Genomic DNA, 6,736 nt, shown 5'->3' on the forward strand with positions numbered 1-6,736 from the left:
TTTACCTTTCATTATGCACCCTGAAGGGGCACGGAGGGTCACTTACAGGGTAGTACGACTAATAAAATGTTTTCATTCCGTACCCTGACGGGGTAAGGCGGGCCTCCTAGAGGGTTACGCCCTCTCCCAGCCCAAGGTGATTTGAGCGGCGATTTAAGGTGCAAGCGAGGTGAGGAAGTGGCAATCGTGACTCATAAAAAGATCTGTCTCGGCATTTGCCTTAGCGCAGGAGAATACCAAACCACGGAAAACCATTCTCAGGACATCCGACGGTGGGGACCAGTCCCTCTGCCTCCGAATGTAGAGCTGCGAGACGAGTAAAACTAGCCGCTGTGGAGCCGAAGCCCACTCTGGTGGGTATAGAGTGTAACATCCTCTCTCTGGCCAGGAGATGTGTGGTTATTTGCAGTGCGTTGAGGAGAAAGGAGATAGGATAAGCCGTGGCCTATAAAAAGAGCTGTCCTGGATTTTGCCTGGATGAGAAAATAGTAAACCACTGAAATTCATTCTGAGGGGAGCCGACGGTGGGGTTTGAACCCACTCTCGCCTCCTGAATGCAGAGTTGCATCATAGCGATCTGCTGGGTCTCGGGCGTCATTAACTTTTTAACAAGCTTTCAATTCTTTATCTTTAAATGTTGTTTTTAATTTTGCTTGTGGTTTGACGTCGCACTAACACATCGAAGGTTTTCGGCGACGAAAGGATGGGAAAGGGCTAGGATTGGGAGAATAGCTGCTGCGGGCTTATTTAAGTTATAGTCCCAGCATCTTCATCTCATGGCTACACTACCCTAACCGTACGGCCAACTCGTTCGGTTACACAACACTGAGCGAGTTGAACTGGTGAGTGTATCAATTGTTCTTACTGGTGTCACAACTTCCGGTTTGTCGTGGGGCGGAGCGGGACGTGCTTTGCGGCTGTGTGCGGAATTAGGAAGCTGTTCCCCGCAGGTGTTACAACGAGGAGGTTGTAATGTGTTAGGAAACTTGGAGGTTGAGTGATTTTATGCACAGTGGCCGCATTTGGGAGTCTCATCTTCGCAGGGGGCTGTTGGATGATGGCTGTACGTTAGGCACCGCTCACATCGGCTGGACTGTGGTGGAGTAGCACTCTTGAGGCTTCTAACCAAAGAGTACAAAATAATGGCGGTGCGTACTCCAGCCCCTGACTCCAGGGCACTCCGTCACCGAAGCCAAGTTTTGCGCACTTCGCCATATTGCCCGTTTAACCAGTGCGAGTTAAACTGATTTTGAAAGACATTTCGGTGTTGTTACTTCGTCGTTTTACCGATTTGGTGCAATAGAAAAGAATCGTAGTCGTAACAATACGCACTCCATAGACCAGAACATTTTTTAAATCACAGTAGTTAAAAGATTCGAAAATTTGCCGTCAAATACTTTTTACGAGATAAAAAGAACGGTTCACGAGTCTTCTTCTTCTACCGCACTTCCCACCATTGTGGGGTTGGGGATGCGAACTGTGTCGCACATGTGGATTTGGCCCTGTTTACGGTCGGATGCCTTGCTGACGCCAACCTTATATGGTAGAATTTCATCACTATTGCGTGTTTCTGTGTTGGTTGGTAGTGTTGTAAAAAACGGCACATGACTTTTAGTGCCGGGAGTGTCCGAGGACAAGTTCTGCTCGCCAGGTGCAGGTCTTTAGATTTGACTCCCGTAGGCGACCTGCACGTCGTGATGAGGATGAAATGATGATGAAGACGACACATACACACAGCCCCTGTGCCAGCAAAATTATGGTTAAGATTCCCAACCTTGAAGGGAATCGAACACGGGACCCCGGTGACCAAAGGCCAACTGGCTAACCATTTAGCTATGGAGCCGGAGGGTAGTGTAGTGTGTTGTTTGAATATGAAGAGAAAGGTGTTGGAACAAACACAAACACCCAGACCCCGGGCCTGAAGATTTATTCAAACACGATTAAAATCCCCGACCCGGCCGGGAATAGAAATCGGGACCCTCTGAACCGAAGGTCTCAACGCTGGCCATTCATCCAATGAGTCGGACAAAAGAATCATATACTACACAAAAGCTATCATATATATACCGGTATATACAACACTAGGCTGATTTTTGTGACCGCGAGGTTTAGTGAACGGCTGAACCGATTGACAGCGTAAAATATTTTGACAAAAGTTCTTGGACTGTTAATTTGTGAATCGTCTTTAAAACCATAAAATATCTTCTTCCTCTTAAGCCGTTTACCCTTCAGGGTTTGCTTTTTCTTCGGTCTCAGCGAGGTACCCTACCTCTACCGCCTCAAGGCCAGTGTCCTGGAGCGTGAGCGTTTGAGTCGTGGATAACACTAGGGAGGAGGACCAATACTTTGACCGGACGGCCTCACCTGCTATTTAGAAAAGGGGCTTTGTGGGGAAGGGATGAGGATTGGAAGGGGTAGATAAGGAAGAGGGAAGATAGCCGCCTTGGCCTTAAGTTAGATACCTTCCCGGCATTAGCCTGAAGAAGAAGTGGGAAACCACGGAAAACCACTTCGAGGATGGCTGATCTCCAGAGGCCGAGTGGACTCCGTTCGAGCCTTCGTAAAACTTTTCCATGTTTCGTGGCAGAGCCTGGAATCGAACTGGGGCCTCCGGGGGTGGCAGCTAATCACACTAACTACCATACTACAGACGCGGACAATATTTTTAAACTGTTAACTAAAAATGTAGACTTCTGATTGGCCAAAGCGTTCGCCAGTAATTCAAGGCCGCCTGAACCGTGAGAGCACTGAGATATGTAGCACGATAGAAGAGGTGTAAGGGGGTAAGCAATAATGCGCATTCAGGTGCCTTCCTGGTCAGCTGAACTTCGTGGACCGGAATAGCCGCTGTTTGCTTCCCTGGCGGTTGAACAGTGCTCATTACATTAAAAAATCCTCTAAATTTAAATGAGAGCTCGGTGTCTGGATTAAAATTTAATTGCAAACCAACTGCCGATATTCGATGAGCACGACTCAATATGGAAGAAAGCCCCATTCGCAAATAGTCATTCATTGATGTATGTGAATCGTCTTCTAAAATATATCATAGGTAACATTTCATTCCTTCTGATGGGAAAATTATTGTTCTTGGGGGGAGGTTCCGTAAAGGTTTTGCCTGTTTTGCCACATGCTTGTCACCAAACAATTATTTATTTATAATTGTATGAAATACTCTCCTTTCAGTCCCTTCTTCAAAATGCACCGCTTACATAAAATTATCCAGGAAAACCACACAAAATGGAATTCACTGATTTTTTAAAAGAAATTGGTAACGGCGGATCTCCTCTAGCTGGTGACCGATCAAATATTGTTAGACTACCAGCCAGTATTTTAGCACATGATGATAATCATCGTGATTGAAAATTACAACAAAACATTCACTTCTGCTAAAGATGTCATCACTTTCTTATTCTAAAAATGGGAGCCATAGTTATGCTTCAAAAAAATCGGCACGTTTCCCAACTACTCCCAAACGGATAGAAAATTGTTTAGATTTGGAAATAATAAGTGGTTTCTAAATAATAAATGGGAGATAAAGCTGGACGAGAGCTTTTATCCCTCGAATTGACTTAACAACGAAACACTAGAGCTTTCTTTCAAAAGGCATTTCATTCCGATTCGCTTGGCATTTTGGCCACGATCGTTTTCTTCCCACTTCTAGCCATTTCTTCTCCCATCGTCGTCGTAATACCTAAGTGCGTCGGTGCGTTGAAAGGAAAATTGTAAAAAAAAAAAAAAAAAAAAAAAAAAAAAAGTGCAAAGAATGTCGTATGTAAGGAAATCCTTCAAGAAATATTTGCCCCCATTGACCGTCAGGTCCTGACGGGTTTCAGATAGTTATTATATAATTACAATAAAATTACTACACCAAGACGCACATTTAAGTAAATCATATAAATGTAAAATATAGAGGTGTTTAGACATCAGACAATTTGATTAAATACATCCTCATTTCCATGGCTGAACGGTCAGTGTCTTGACCTTCAATCCTCCGCGTCCGATTCCTAGCTCGGTAGGGTGACTTTAGTGTAAGTATGAATTTCATTGGTTCGGGGATTGGGTGTTTGAGCTGTATCCAACTTTTCTGCAACTCATATACCACATACTACACTATCGTCCACCACATTAACACATAGTTTCCTAGTCCTTCAGAATAATACCACGGTGCTGATTGTCTTAGCGAGATAAGTGCTTTATAAGTGCTTTTTATAAGTTCGAAACAGGACGGGAGCGAACACCGTTTTACTATTAGCATGATATAGTCATCATCATCATCTGTTTACCCTCTAGGTTCGGCTTTTCCCTCAGACTTAGCGAGGGATCCCATCTCTTCCGCCTCAAGGGCAGTGTCCTGGAGCTTCAGACTCTTGGTCCGGGGATACAACTGGGGAGAATGACCAGTACCTCGCCCAGGCGGCCTCACCTGCGATGCTGAACAGGGGCCTTGTGGAGGGACGGGAAGATTGGAACTCTCGAGGAAGGAAGCGGCCGTGGCCTTAAGTTAGGTACCATCCCGGCATTCGCCCGGAGGAGAAGTGGGAAACCACGGAAAACCACTTCCAGGATGGTTGAGGTGGGAATCGAACCCACCTCTACTCATTTGACCTCCCGAGGCTGAGTGGACCCCGTTCCAGCTCTCGTACCACTTTTCAAATTTCGTGGCAGAGCCGGGAATCGAACCCGGACCTCCGGGGGAGGCAGCTAATCACACTAACCACTACACCACAGAGGCGGACATGATATAGTACGGGATGAATTACTACAGTTTTGGGCACATGTTAGAGGTGTAAAAAGCCAGACGGAAAATTTTGGAGGCGCCGGGTATCGATCCCGGTACCTCTCGCATGCTAAGCGAGCGCTCTACCATCTGAGCTACGCCCCCAAACGCGTTCTACCGCTCTTAATTTAGCTCTCAAAAACGGTCGCTCTGCCAGCCGTCAGCTTCGGAACAGTACGCCTGTTGTATCAAGTGTTTTTAACCAGATGGTGTTGACTGTATATGCCAGTCAGCTGGTGCTTATCAGCTTTTGTAAGTTCTCAGTTAGAGGAAACGACGAACATCGTTTTACATACAGTAGATAGACAAGGTGCTCTTGAAAGAGCACTAGATACGAATAGTTCAATGTTTGCTTATTTCAGATAATAACTTGTCTTTTTTCTCATCTTTGATAAGTTGGTAAAGTTCTCACTGTTTAGTGCATTGAGTGCAGACACAGTCTTGAGCAGGTTGGTGAAATTTTGTTGTCGAGCATTTCTTGTGGAGAAACCTGCTGATTGCCAGTGCTATGTTAACACTTTGATCTTGAAGTTGGGTGGTCTTAACCGCAATATTTAAAGATTAATTCTGACAGACTGTGTTGGAGGGTTGAGCATTGCACGTGCGAATCCACGGAGTTGCCACATTCTTTCATTCCGTTCTCCTTTCTCTCGTTTTAATAATAATGTTATTTTGCTTTACGTCCCACTAACTACTTTTAAGGTCTTCAGAGACGCCGAGGTGCCGGAATTTAGTCCCGCAGGAGTTCTTTTACGTGCCAGTAAATCTACCGACACGAGGCTGTCGTATTTGAGCACCTTCAAATACCACCGGACTGAGCCAGGATCGAACCTGCCAAGTTGGGGTTAGAAGGCCAGCGCCTTAACCGTCTGAGCCACTCAGCCCGGCTTTCTCGCGTTTTCGGCTCATTTGTTCGTTCATTCAGACCGCTCAGAAGTGAGAGGTTTGGCAACTCTAAGTAACTCGACCTGGCCAGCAGGCTTATCTCCATAGCAAACGCTGTGGGCACGCGCACGTTTCCATGGCAACCTTACCTCCCTCTAAGAAGTGTCAGAATGCATCTTTCGATATTACGACCATAGTTTCGGTCAGTCATTGCATCCGTACCGTGGAACTCGACGAATGGCGTTTTACGATTGGGATGAGGTAGTAGGAGGTTACTTGCTACGATGGTAGGCGCTCCGAAGTGGTGTAAAAAGCGAAAAAAGATTTCTTGGTGGCGCTGGGCGTCGATCAAGGTACCTCTCGCATGCTCTAAGCGAGTGCTCTACCATCTGAGCTACGCCCCAAAAAATGCGTACTTTCTGTATTAAATTTGACTCTCGCAAACTTTCGCTATGCAGTCGACGGCTTTAGAATAGTACTGTATTAAGCATTCTCAACCAGCTGGTGCTTACCGTCTTTAAAATGTCGAAATGCGACGGAACGACGAATATTGTCCTACCAAGTACCAAGGGGGATGTTTTCATTCCCCTTCCCCAAGGGAAGGGGCGGGCCACCTAGGAGGTTACGCCTTCTCTCTGGCCAGGAGTTTTGGCGGGGTTTGGGGATTTAATGGGTTGGATGATAAGAAATAGGGTGCTTTGTAATTTGGTGATGTGGGGGATTGGCCTCTTGGCTAAGGGTGCAGTCCCTGCTCTTGTGCTTTTTATTGATTCTTATTACATAGCTTGGTTATTACAATGATTTACAAATTTTGCTTGATTACAATACAGATTTGAATTTAGTTACGAGTTACAACGATTTTGATTAATAGTGGGGTTGTTGGAGAGGAGCAGGTGAATGATTTGCTGATAGCAGGAGGTGATATTGACGAGGGAAGTGAGTAATAAGAGGAGAAGGTTAGAGTTATTGTGTTAGGTTGGTGGGGGAGATGGGGATGGTTCCGTGATGGGTTAGCGTTAGGGTTAGGGTTATGGCGGGTGGGTGGTTGAGGATTGGAGCGAGATGGTTCCACCC

General features: G+C 45.9%; 1 non-coding gene across 1 annotated transcript; it reads right to left on the reverse strand.

Moving 5' to 3' along the window:
• Window positions 1-4,809: 4,809 nt before the first annotated feature.
• TRNAA-AGC (transfer RNA alanine (anticodon AGC)) lies at window positions 4,810-4,882 on the reverse strand. The gene has a single exon. It is a non-coding gene; the product is annotated as a tRNA-Ala (tRNA).
• Between the last annotated feature and the right edge of the window lie 1,854 nt (window positions 4,883-6,736).

The sequence above is a fragment of the Anabrus simplex genome, chromosome 3 (assembly GCF_040414725.1).
Source record: "Anabrus simplex isolate iqAnaSimp1 chromosome 3, ASM4041472v1, whole genome shotgun sequence".
In the NCBI taxonomy this organism is placed as follows: Eukaryota; Metazoa; Arthropoda; class Insecta; order Orthoptera; family Tettigoniidae; genus Anabrus; species Anabrus simplex.